A 14,532-nucleotide genomic window follows, 5' to 3' on the forward strand; every position below is an offset into this window, starting at 1 on the left:
ATCTACATTGTTTTTTTCATTTATTTCTACTTATTCTCATATGATATGCTCTTAAAATCCATCAGCTATCTGGTTGACTTCCTTTGGACACTTTCCAGCTTATTGTTAATTTAAATGATTCACTTTAACTAAATTAAAGTTCAAAATTATTCATGATTAGGAAAACTATTAGCGTAATTAGTTATATCAGTAATCCAAATAATAAATATCATAATTATAACAATAAATGCAATAAAATGTCTTTTGATAAAATGTGGGGCTCATTTGTCAAAACACGAAAAAGCACAGAATTAAATGACCTTCATTTAGTGTGACTGAAGTATCTATTTAAAATCGGTAGCTCCCATTATATATAAGGTGTTCCAAAAGTCTTAGTGTAGTTTTAAAATATTAAAATAAACCATTTAAAGCTTGGAGCTGCACTAAGACTTTTAAACACTGTATTATGAAAGAAATAAATGGAAGCTTTTCTGATGAGATTAAGAATGAAGTACAAATTTCCACCATCTCCACTATAGTTTGACAGAGTCTTAGAAATGCTAGCATTAAGACAAGAAAAACAAATTAGGAAAACAATGAGAAAATGTAAAATTATCTCTATTTATTGATGATATGTTCTGTACCGACAACCTAAAATGATCAACATTGAACATTAATTGAGTTAATAAATAGTTTGATAAAAGGTTTAGGATACAAAATAAATCCAAAAAATCATAAACTTTATATATTTTAAAAGTAAAAATAAGGAAATGAATCTATTAGTAAAATTACATTTAAGATACTCACAAAATTCACCAATTACAGGGGCATATCTACCAAGACACATTGTTAAAGTACAACTACAAAACACTTTAATGAAGATAAAATGAAGTTTATATAATCAAAAAAATACACACCACTCATGACTAGGCTTTACTAATACAATAAAAATTATAATATTACTCATAAAATTGAGTTGATGTTATACTACTTAAATATACAATATATTTTTTTTTGTTTAGAATTAAATGATAAAATTGTAACAATGTTTATTTGGAACCCTAAATAGATGACAAAATATCAGAGGATATAATTAAAAGTAAAATATAGGGTGTTCTTTTTTACTTAAAGATCTAAAATTGCTTTACAAAGAGTAGGTGGAATAAAAAATTTAAAAATACAGTTTGTAAACTGTGGTAGATAAACAATACCAAAATAAACAAACAAATGTATTTTGTTGTTCAGTGTTCCCTAGTATGCAGACTCCTGGGGAAAGAAACCTTATCTGAGGATTTTATGTAATATACCATAATAAATGTCAAATCAATAAACAGTCTAAATATATCACCATATGAAATTTAAAGGAAAATGGGAGGTTACCTTTCTAACAAAATAGATGATATAATTGATAGAACTGAAAGAATGAGGAAGCAATGGTGAAAATTGCCAATGGACATAGGAGATAAAAGATCATAAAAGACAAAACAGATAATGTTTATTATATATAATTTGTAAAATTGTATAAACACTATCAATGCAGTTTTCAGTACAAAAGTGTAGACTAGGGAGAAATCTTGCATTAAATATCTGATAAAGGTATGTTATCCAAAACTGTCAGAAATGGGTAAAGACCTATAAGATTAAAAGCCATTCACCAATATGCATGTGGTCAAAAAAAAAGAATAATTTTAAAAAGCAGAAATATAATCTGTTAATATATTTCCCCAAATCAGTAATAATCAGAAAATTGCAAATCAAAACAACTTTGGTGTTTCATTGCTTATCCATCATTTTAGCAAAGAAGTTAAAAGATGGAAAACTCACTGTTGTGTGGTCTGAAGGAAAACAAGAATCTTAATTTACTTCTGGTGGATCTGTTAATTGGATCCACTCTTCTGGAAAACAATTTGGAATTATGGAATAGAAGTTTCTAAATTGCTCATACCTTTTGTTCCAGAGATCCCACTCTTAGGACAATATTCCACAGCTAATATAACAAAAGACCCCTATATTTAAAAATACTACTAAAAGGTGTTCTTTTGATAAAATTTGGAAACAAAACATATCAATGTTTCAAGAATATCTGAACAAAGTATGCTACATGAATGCAGCAAAATAATACTTCATAGAAAGGATAGGGCTTTCAAATAGACTGAGCTTCAGATTTCATTTGCATAGCTAATTGCTATGTGAGTGTAATATGTATGTGTCTGTGTAAAGTAGGTATGTCCACATGAATAGTCCAAATGTATAGATATAGTTCATAGGACATATGAAAAGACATAATCTTAAATCTGGACTACCTCACAAGAGAGGATGAGAACTGCTGGCAAGGAAGGTATAGATAGGGTGCACGATATGCGCAATGAGACTGAGTGCTCTTTTCTTCAGTCTCCAAAAGAGATATTGGACTAGAATTATATCTCTCTCTTCCCCAACTACCCAAATATTGCTGGGCCAGTAGTATAATATCAAAAGTTGCTTCCCTGGACACTCTGAAGAAAAGGGTGAACTTCCACACTTGGTCCTTTCCCACCAAATGCTAATTACACAAAATCTTCACAATACGTGAACAGAACATCACAAATAATGAATAGTGAGTAAACCTACTTATTCAAAGAAACAAGAAACAGAAATTGGAGAATACATATGAATTAGAAAATACCAGAAATATAAAAATAAATGAATTCTAGAGAAGTCTTAAATCTCAATGGAAGAAAAATATCTTTCCAAAAACTCCGTGGAGGCAAACAAAACATCAGGGACCTGTTGAGGAAACAATTGCCTGTACATGTCTGAAGCTTCTAGAGTCTTTCTAGATCAAGTGTTTGTCTGGCATAACATGACTCTCTCCCAAGCAAGTCTCACATCAACTTCATTCCTTTTGAAAGCATGAAGTTTCACCTCCATTTTTCTTCTACCAATAAGGAGTCAAATTTCCTTTCACATGAAGCATGGCACATAGGGCCACGCTTCTCCATCAGCATCAGTTGAAATTGTTATAAAGAGATGATAAAACTTAGTCAAATACAATCAGTATTCCTGCCATACTATCAAAGTTAGATAGCACATTATTTCTGCTATCAAAATTATAAAAGTAGAAAAGTCATGTGCTATTAATTTACAATCATGCTATATATAATTTTGTTTAACTTTTGAGGCATTATATTTGTTGTTTGAGGAAGAGTTTGGTACTTGATTGTAGATTCTGTTACATCATTGTGATATATATTAATAAATTCTAAAGAAGTGATAAGTTTGAGATGATTAAAATATTAATCAAAGCTATTAATTTAAACAATTAAAACTAAAGCCTAGGTAAAATATAGCTTTATGTTCCCTTGCTCTACCAGCCTTTTCATTCCATTTAAAAATAAAATGAGGTTAATTTGTTATGACCTGTTCTTGATGAAGCCATGGTAACTGCTTCCCTTTCTAGTTGTACACTAGCCATCCCATTAATAATATATTATTAGAATTTTTTCCAGGAATTGAAGTCAAACTCTGTTATGTTTAGTTTATGGATTGCATTACTTTTTCCCTTTTTTTGAAATTTATAACTTTTGCCCTTTTCCATTTTTTGACAACTTTGTAGTTCTCTAAAATATTTTAAAGAACACTGGCAGTAGTTCTAGAATCCCACTTTACATTGACTTCTGTCCCCTGTGAAATAGTTAACCTCGACTTTCTGTCATGAATTAATCAAATGCAGATAGGTGTTTTCCTACTAAATGTTTAATTATTTTGGGTCTCAACCATGTATCAATATTTTTTGTTCTATCCTTTCCAATCCAAATGTCTGCTTAATTACAGAAATAAGAGGTAAAATAAGACTATGTTCTTTCTACCAAAATAAGGTTAATCAGAGATAAGACTCTCTTCTCTCCTCACTAATTTTTCTGAGTCAGAGTCAATTCCCATCCCCAAAAGGCCACAGTACATGAACAACTACATAGGAAGTGAAGTGCCCTTGTCTAATTCATCAGATGAGCTTCTTTGATTAACCTTGTAATGTTGTCGCCACCTCAGGCATCCCAAGAAGCAATTATATCTCTTCTTTTATCCTCTTCCTTTCCCAGAGATAGCTTAAAATATAACTATTTATTCATTTATTTTATTGTTTCTCTGACCAGTTAGAATTCATGGATGTTTAAGATTACTGAAATTATTTTTAGGTTCTATGCCATGTTTTCATATCTGTCTACTAAAACCTTCCTTTGCTTCCATCTTTCATAAATATTTTAAAAATCTAAATTGGTTTATGAATTCTTTGTCTCTATTGATAACTTTAGACAACTTAACATTTTGTTCCTTACCGGAGTTGTTTCTTTTACTTCTTCAGAAATTTATTCATAAGTATGTACCATCTCTCCTAAGTCCCCTATTTCACTGAATATTCATCTCCTACCCTGAAAGATTATACTCAGTTTTGCTGGGCAGTTGATCCTTGGTTGTAATCCAAGTTCCTTTGCTTTACGGAATATCATATTCTAAGCCCTCTGATCTTTTAATGTAGAATCTGTAAAGTCTGCATAATCCTGACTGTGGTTCCATGATATTTGAATTGTTTCTTTCTGGCTGCTTGCAGGATTTTTTCCTTGACCTGATAGTTCTGGAATTTGTCATTTTCAATTTGAGATCTCTTTTAGGAGGTGATTGGTAGATTCTTTCGATATCTATTTTACTCTCTGGTTCTAGGGTCTCAGGGCAATTTTCCTTGATTATCTCCTGAAAGATGCTGTCCAGGTTTTTGGTTTTCTTTTTTTTTCATCATGGCTTTTAGGTTGACCAATCATTCTTAAGTTGTCTCTCCTGGATTATTTTCCAGGTCAGTTGTTTTTCCAGTGAGGAATTTTACACTTTCTTCTATTTTTTCATTCTTTTGATTGTTTGACTGATTCTTGATGTCTCATAGAGTTATTAGCTCCCAATTGCCCAATTCTAATTTTTCATGAATTGTTTTCTTCAGTTAGCTTTTGTACCTCCTTTTCCATTAGGCCCATTTTACTTTTTAGAGAGTTGTTTTCTTCAGTGTGCTTTATTCCAATTTTTAAAATGAATTGTTCAATTTTTCTTCTACCTCTCTTATTTGACTTTTAAAATCCTTCTTCAGCTCTTTCAAGAAGACTTTTTGGACTTGAGACTAGTTCATATTCCCCTCTGAGTTTTCAAATGTGGGTATATTGAAAATGTTATCATTCCCTGAATTTGTGATTTGATCTTCTCTGTCACCAAGATACTTTTCTATGGTCATGTTGCTTCTTGTTCATCTGGTTTGCCTTTTTTTTTTTGGCTTTTAAAGTTGATCTCTGCTTCTAGGGCACAGGGGGCCACTGTTCCAGGCTTTTTGTGATGGAGGCTAAAGGCCTAGTTACTGGTTTGCTGAGGGAGGGGCTTGCCGCTGGCTTGCTGGAATGCCTTCCTTCCTGTACTGGTCCCCTTCAGTCACAGAAAGAGGGACTTTCCCATTAATCCCCCTAGCCTCACGAGCTAAAAGACTGCAGGACTTCTATTTCAGGATTTTTCCTGGTGCAATGTTTTCTGGGTTTTTCAAGGTCAATAAGAGTGGGTGAGAGCTACTTACTTCTTAGTCTGTGATCTTGGCTCCCGGAAGTCAAAGTAGGTGACTTTCAAGCATTCAGTCTGTAGGCTAATACTCCAGGAGCAGCACTGCTGCTGCTGTCACAGCTACTTCTGCTAATTCAGTCACTCCCAAGACCTGTTCCTGACTCGCTGGTGTCTGGCCTATATTGGCATGCCCTGCATCCCTGTGCTGGCCCTTGGTTCTATCTCACCCAGTTCTGACAGACCCCTCCTGCTCACCTTCTAAGTTGTCTCTGGCATCTGTGGGCTGACAAGACTGGGACTGGCTACTGCAGCTGGTGATTCAGTTCCCAGACGTGGCTTTGCTTAGGCCTGGTCTGTGCTGCACCCTGTGTTCTAGACCCTTCTCTGTCAGGCCTGTGCACCAGACCTTTCCTGGAAATCTGCCTCACTTTGTCTCTTTGTGGGTTCTGACACACTAGAATTCATTCAGAGTCACTTTTTAGAGGTATTTGAAGAGATTTGGGGAAATTTCAGGCGAGTCCCTGCTTTCACTCTACTATCTTGCCTCCGCCTGATGTCTCCAAATCTGAAACATAAGGTGAAAGAGAATGTATATTTTAACATGGTTCATTTTTGTATATTCACTTTTAAGAGGATGCTTGTTATTCAGGTGAATTAAATAATTTTAAACCTCTTTGTCTCTTTTTGCCATATATTAAATAGTTTCTTAGGCAATGTTGGTGAAAACTGCAATTAAGGAACATGGGGAGTAATTCTCGAGCTTTTTTTAAAAATTCTTACACAGCTTCCTTGAGGTAAAAGGCTTCAGTTAACCTTCTATCAGTTTTCACTTGCCTGAGACCAACAAAAAGAATGTTTGCATTGGATGAAACACAAAAAGGCATATCCTAAAGTATGTATAAATTGCTAGAAAAAAATAGAAACTAATTCATATTATACACATTAATCCTCTAAGAAGTTCTCAGCAATGTAAACATCTAAACCATTGCATTGTATTTGTAGTACAAATAAAATCTACTGTAAGAAACACATGACTAATGTTTCTATAGTATTAAAGAAAAGTTATTTGGAGAAATTGTCACTTGAATTAGAAGCCACACAGTCTTAGCAATTGAGAGAATCCAAAAGGCTCTCTACTCAAAATCTCTTATTTTGTAAATAAGTAAATCAAGGCTAAGAGAGGTATAGTGCCTTAATTTTATAAAAGTATTAATCATTGAAGATTAGACTTGAACCTATGCCTTCTCATTCTATATGCAGTGTTGTGTTTGTCTGTTTTTATTATAGCACTGAAAACTGAGAGAAAAATTTAAAAAAAGCAAAAACTAAATATTACTTTGGAATGAAATGAGACTTTTCTAAATCCCATAGACCAAACTATGAACTAAATAATTTTCAATTAAAAGCATTTTCACATATTGAAGTTTTTATAAAAATTAGTTTGCTTTTAGCTTTTGTTGTTAGGTTTAATCACAGCTGTATTGTAAAAGGCATTGATTATGATTAAAAAACGTACCAAACATGAGTGAAGATCAAAGTTCTAGTCTTCCCTCTCCAACTTTTGTGACTGTGGCAAGAAAATTCACTTCCGGAAGGCAGAGTCAAGATGGAGGATTAAAGACAGGGACTTGACTGCACTTTGCCCCAAACACCTCCAAAAACCTTTAAATAATGACTCTAAACAAATTCTAGCATGGCAGAACCCACAAAAACATGGAGTGAAACAATTTTACAGCCCAAGACAACTTAGAAGATTGGCAGGAAAGATCTGTTGCACCAGGATAAGAATGGAGCATAGTCCAGAGCTGGCTGTGCCAGTGCAGATCAGGACCCAGCAAAACAGTGTGGAATGCTGTCCAAAGGTCTGTAAAACTATACATACCCTTTAATGTAGCAATGCTACTACTAGATCTGTATCCAAAAAGAGTTAAAAAACAAAATGGAAAAGGACCTATATGTATTAAAATATTTACAGCAGTTCTTTTCTGGTGGCAGGGAGCTGGAAATTGGGAGGATGCCCATCAATTGGGTAATGGCTGAACGTCATAATTGATTAACATGGAATACTATTGTACTGTAAGAAATGATGAGCAAGATGCTCTCAGAAAAACGTGGAAAGATTTGCATGAGCTGATGCAAAGTGAAATGTACTGTGTACAAAGCAACAGCAGTATTATAAGATGATCAGCTGTGAATGACTTAGCTCTTCCCAGCAATACAATGATCCAAGACAACTCTGAAGAACTAATGATGAAAAATGCTACCCTTCCCCAGAGAAAGAACTGATGGTGTCTGAATGCAGATTGAAACATTCTTTTTTAGTTTTATTATTTTTCTGTTTTCTTTCACAACATGCCTATTATGGAAATGTTTTGCATGACTACACATGTATAACCTATAGCAAATTGCTTACCTCCTTAATAAAAGAGGGTGATGAAAGAGGAAGGGAAAATATTTGGGATTCAAAGTTTTAAAAATGTTTTTATTGGGGAAAATAAAAATACTACATATATATGTATATATTTATATGTAATTATTTGTAATATATACATATATGTCATATATGTAAATATAAAATACTAAACAAAAAAGAAGAAATTTCATCTCCATAAGTCTCCATAATTTACTCATCTATAAACTTAATATTTTCACTTATATAATCTGTAAGGAACTTCTCATTGCTAAGTCCCACTATTTGTCTCTTTCTAGTTCTTATTGGATAGATAATTATGGAACTCAATTAGTTATTTAATGTTGCAATACTAGTATTGTAATGAAGGAATACAAGGAAACTGATATGTTGAGTAGTACCCACATGGTTGCTCTGAAAACATGAAGACAGTTTCCAAAGCTGCCTAACTTAAAAATAAGGATATTTTTTAAAATGCAATGTTGTTCTATAAAATAAATTATTCTTCTGCTTTTCTTCACTTCACTCTGCATCACTTCATATAGTTCTTACCTTGTCCCTTTGAAACATTATTTTTATTTCTTAGAGAATAGTATTGTTATCTTATACTAATAAAGCTGATCAGCAATTTGCTTAGCTGTTCCCAAACTTATGATCAACCATTACTCTACAGGACTGAAAAACAATGCAGCTCACTTCAAGTCAGAAAGATGATTGACCAAGATTCAGAATAAGAAACAACTATCTGGATGTGACCAATGTAGGAATTTGTTTTGTTTTACTATGCTTATGTGATACTAACCTTTTGTCTTCATCCCTTTTTTCCTTCCATCCTTCATTCCTTGCTTCCTTCCTTCTTTCCTTGTTTAGAAGCTTCTTAATTTTCCCATCATTTTTGTCAAACTAATCCTGATGTTTGTGAGTGTTCTGGCCTAGGTGAGCAAATGTGATGCTGTACACCAAGTATCTCAAAGATGCCCATTCTTTTTCTTCTCTAATGTTACTAACTGTCCTAACTCAGCTTTCCCTCCAGGTCAAAAATAAACTATTCATGCATGGAGAATCACTCTAATCTGTTGACATTGAATCTCTTGACATCTTGCCTTGTAGGTGCCACTTTTGTTGAATGTATATTTAGCTTAGAGAGGTTAGGTCTGTGATTGGTCCAGCACTCTGTGCCACGTATTGTTTTTGTCACTCTCATATCCTGTCTGTCTCTTCTTTTTACAATTATGTAGTCTATGTAATGGCAGTGCTTGCTATAAGGTGCATCCATGACTTTTTGTTCCATTTAGATAAATAGAAGACGATATTGGTGATGAAAAAGTCATGAGACACATAAGTCTTTGGTATCAAATGATTGTTGTTGCTTTCCAACTCCATTTCTCCTAAGGACTCTCTGTCATGTATGATAGTTTGTATTAAATTAATAATCTGATATTAAAATAAACCAAAATTATAAGTTTGCTCCCCATGTCACATTGATAATCAGGATCTCTAAGTTTTTATAAATTTTTTTCTCTTATCAGCACTCATCACAGTGAGAACATATGCAATGATGATGGTGGCATTGCACTTTCCTGCAAGTAGCAGTCACATTGTCCTCAGTCTGTTTTTCACTCCATACAACCTTGCTGACTAGATTTGATCTGATTGTAAGACCTACAATATATTCATGGTGCTCCTTATCACAGTGGTCAATGCAGAACCTTGCCAGACTTGTGAGGAGAGGTGGCACTGAGGGGCTTTCATGTCCTTCTCTTCTGGACTGGTGAGAGGTGTCTATGGGGCTTTTGCTCAGGATGATTCTATGGCAAGAACAAGGCAAAGGAGTACAATAATCACGCGGGTACATGCAGAGGAGAGACTGCAGATCATGTCAAAAAGATTGTAGTTTTGGCTTACAACCTGGATGATGAGATGAAGAAAATTTGTTGTTATACAGAAGTATAATCATGTTGCCACGGACACTGAGTTTCCAGGTGCAGTTGCAACACCCATTGGAGAATTAGAATTAAATACTGACTATCAGTACCAACTATTGAGATGAGGGGCAAAATTGCTAAAGATAATGCAGCTGACATTGACATTTATGAATGAGCAAGGGGAATAACCTCCAGGAACCTCAACAAGGCAGTTCAATGTCAAGTTTAATTTAACAGAGGAAATATATGCCCAGGACTCCATAGATCTCCTACTAACATTGGATATCCTGTTTCAAAAGCATCAGAAAGAAGGAAATGAGACACAATAATTTGCAGAAATTCTAAAGGCATCTGCTTTGAGCTATGTGGGTCAAGTGGTTTTCATTTCACAGTAGTTATAACTTTGGCTATTTAATAAAAATCCTGGTCAATTCTAATTGGCTTGAAGGAAAGCTGGACTTTTTTGAGATCCTCTGATTTTCTTTCTGGTCATCTATGACACCAATTACCTCATAAAGAGATGCAAATACCTCATTGGCAGATTGCAGGAAATGGGTGAGGAGCTAGAGTTGGAGTAGATAGGACCATAGCAATAGGAGATCTGATTCATTACTCATGAGAATGACCTTTTTCAAAATGTGATAAGTGTTCTTTGAAGATCACATCAATGATACTAAGTATTGTGGTTACTTGCACAGCCTTGGTTCAGGCTCATCCTATGTGCAGAACTCTATGGGGAATGTGTATGAAAGAGAGGCCAACAAGTAGTCATGGCATGAAATGGATGGACAACAGATCTCGAAGTTTGGTGCTACATGTGTGTTTATACGTAGGTTTTGTCTCCAGTTAAATCCATTGGACAGTAGACAAAAAGGCTATTTCTTTTGTTTTTTTTAGCCATGCCTTCTCAAACCATTTTCTCTTTTATCTTTCAGTACTAATTAAATTGTGACCATTCCCTCCACATTAAATTATCTATCTATTAATTAAACTATACATTAGCAAGCATGTGTGGTCAAGAGAAACTCAATCTTTTGGTAAACATATCCAGTTGGCCTTAATTTGTACTCCACATCTCTTCCCTCTCATTCCCAGATCAACAAACACTGAGTAACTTATTGCCCTATTTCATGACTGCCCCTTCTAGTATGCAAGAGTTTTAGCTATTTGAGATTGTGGACCATCAATTTTGCACTTTAGAAAGTGAAACAAATGCACCATTTTTAGCAGAAGTTGGGTTTTCCTTGCTATTAACCTGAAAGTTGATCATTTATCAGTTTTACACAGCCTTCTCTTGTTTTGGACCCATGGAACACAATCTATTTACTGTGCTGCAAATTGTTGACTTGGCAAAGATATCCTCAAAGGAAAAGAGGGAGTACTGAAGACTCAAGCCACCCCACTAGCTGTCCCTGGGGCTTTGGAACCATGCTCACCAGGGGTTTGGATAGATCTCTGACTAGTCTTTGGGACAAAACTAATGTTTCACAGCTATTTTCCACCCATGTGTCAGACCTGTTGGCACCTCTGCTACATGGCTGCACCTTTGCCTTGGTTTACTTTGCTCACTTTTACTACCCTAGGCTGACCCTCACCACTCCTCAGTGGAAGAGTCATTATTACCAACCCTTGTTATGGTGACTCCACAAATCAGTATGTCAAAAGAAAGTAAGTCACCCTGGGTACATCTTACATCAAATGAAATTAGAAGAGATGAGACTATGACTTTGTAGTTGTTACAAAGACAAAAATGATTAAGAGATTTATTGTAACACAACAAAACAGCAAGTTGGAGAGAATAAAGTTACCTGAAGAGTGTAATGCTTATTTTATGTGTATATCTTTGCAATATAATTCCTATATATATTGACAGAACAACTGTGGAATACTTTCTTATCCATGTAGACAGGAGCATATGATCAGGAAAGAGCATGTGAAGGAACTTTGGTAGTGGATAACTAAACATTATTCAGATGATGGACAGTAATTTATTGTGTATGTGTTACGTGGACTTAACTAATATTGTATCAGTCATTTGTCAAATTGACTTGTTCCCTTGGACTTTGACTTATCTTTTCTTGTTGAGTTACTATGCTGTAACTGGGTGGTCCTTCTTCAGAAAAGTTACTTGCAATACACAAAGCATTATCTGTTTTTAAATTTTTTTGTAAATTAAGGTTTAAAAATGTTTTCTTACATTAAAGAAAAATAAAGCACAGGTCTGATTCATAGTCTTTTGTGTTCAAGAAGTTTTAGTGGCTCTCCCTTGCCTCCAGAATAAAATCTAATCTCCTCTGTTTCTGTATTGCATACCTTTCCCCACCACCTCTCTTGAGGGCAGAGACAAACTTCATCTTGTTTTGTATCTCCAGCACCTATGAGAGTGCTTTACTATGACAGTTAGAACTTAATGAATGGTTGTTGGAATAAACTAGATTGAACAGCATTTAATACAATTAAAATGCAGTGGTATTGTTCAGTCTTAACTTTTCGTGACCCCATATGGGGTTTTCTTGCAAAGATGCTGGGGTGTTTTGCCATTTTCTTCTCAAGTGGATTAGAGTAAACAGAGCTTAGTGGCTTGCTCAGAATCACACATCTAGTGAGTGTCTAAGGCCAGATTTGAATGCAGCTCCTCCTGACTGTAGGCCCAGTTCTCTATCCACTGAGCCACCTAGCTGCCCCTCCAGAATGGAGTGAGGAGACAATAAATTGAGTTTGAAACTCACTGAGTTGTCAATTGTGATAAGATGGGTAGAAATTCCCAGCTGTGTCCAGGAATATCAAACTGGAAGTCTCAAGAGAGATTTGGGATGAAGATTTAGATATGGGAATGATATAAGTGATCATTGGAGAAACAGCTGAATGTAGAGTGAGAAAAGAGCCAAAGAGGAAGATGAAATATTAGTAAAGCCTATAGGGAAAGAGTAGTCAGTAATTTAGAAGGAGAATGACCATAGTGAAATACCATGAAAGTTAAGAGAAAGAAAGGTTAGATTAGCATGAAGTATGTGATGCTATTAAGAATATTTGGAATGACATAAAAGAAATGCAAATGAAAATAACTCTGAAGTTTTATCTCACACATAGCAAATTAATACAAATGACTATATAGATAGGATGATACATATGTTGGCAAACTACTATCCCTGAGCTAAGCATGAATTTTTTTTTATTTTAAAATAAAGTTTTATTGAATTTAAAAATGCAAAAAATCATTCTTAGCTTTCAGACCATACAGAAATAAGTGGTGCGCCTATAGTTGGCTGACTACTGGATATGACTATTCAACGTTGGAGGAATTATGAAAAAAAAAATAGGTACATTAATACACAATTGGTGAGATATTGAATTACACAACCATTCTGGAAAGAAATTATGATAATTAAGTGATCACAACATCTATCCTCTATGACCTATCTAACCCATTACTAAGGCTAATAACCTGAGAAAGTTACTAATAAGAAGAAAGGCATCATATACACCAAAATGTTTATAGAAACCTTTTTTGTGATAACAAAGAACCGAAAACAATGTAGATGGCCTTCAGTTTGGGAATTAGCAAATTTGTTGAACACAAATGTAAAGGAATGTTAATGTGATATAAGAAATGGTAAGTATGATGAATATAGAGAAGTATAGAAATATTTCCATGAAATGATGCAAAATGATATAAGCAGAGCCAAAAATATCCCAATATATATTGTTACTTCAAAAATGTAAATGGAAGGAAATTACCACAAAATAATAATAAAAAATGAATGTACTAAATTTATAATAACAAGTTTGACCTCAAAGAAAATACCTACCCTCACTCTTTTTCAGAATTGAGGGGTCTACAGTTTGAGGAATCCACAGTTTTGAAATAATGTGTATATCAGTTTTTTTTAATTGAACAGTTTTTTTCCCTAAAAAAACTTATAAGTAAAGTTTTCTTGAAGCGGATAAGGACACAGGATACAGGGGGAAATTAGGTGAAGTAAAAACAAAAGATAATTACATTTGTTTTGAAAAAAATTTGGACATTCATGTGAAGTAAAGACAGGCAATTGTGGACCATGTGTATAGAATGAGTAATTAAGCCAAAAAAATGATCTTTTGTCAGAAATAGACTTTATTTCAGGTCTTTTTGTTTCAGGGGCAACACTGTAAAAATGAAACATGAATAGTTGTAAATCCTTGGGAACCTTTCAAGAAACAATAGGTAACAGATCTAGCACATAATACTTAGTTGATGTAACCCTGTTGAATTGAATTAAAATATGTTTGGAGGGAAATAGCTTGAGGTCTCACACATTCAGTAGCATCTTGTTTTTTTTTTTAACAAGAAAAGAGCTGTTTATTCTGCCAACGTATATGAACTGTACAATGTTGCTAGAAACAATTACTAATTAATTAGATATCTAAAGCAATATCAGTTAGAATGATGATTACCCAGTTACTGCTAGTTGCCTGCCTCCTTAGTTTGTGAATCTGGGTGTATCAATAACAAATATGGTTTATGGCTTTTACAAGCAAAATATTTGTGTCCATACAAATTGTTATATTTCACATTTATTGGCTTGCAAAATAGTGTTTTTTTTTTCTTGGTAGATCATATTGATTTTTTTTCTAAAGATCTCATTGTTTCTCTCTCTACTATTAATCTTC

At 34.1% G+C, this 14,532-nt stretch overlaps 1 pseudogene; it reads left to right on the forward strand.

Moving 5' to 3' along the window:
- The first annotated feature begins 10,049 nt into the window (after nt 1–10,049).
- Nucleotides 10,050–10,524, forward strand: LOC110217971 (CCR4-NOT transcription complex subunit 7 pseudogene; annotated as a pseudogene).
- Nucleotides 10,525–14,532: the final 4,008 nt, after the last annotated feature.

Source organism: Phascolarctos cinereus, unplaced genomic scaffold (assembly GCF_003287225.1).
Source record: "Phascolarctos cinereus isolate Bilbo 61053 unplaced genomic scaffold, phaCin_HiC Scaffold_4;HRSCAF=312, whole genome shotgun sequence".
Taxonomy (NCBI): Eukaryota; Metazoa; Chordata; class Mammalia; order Diprotodontia; family Phascolarctidae; genus Phascolarctos; species Phascolarctos cinereus.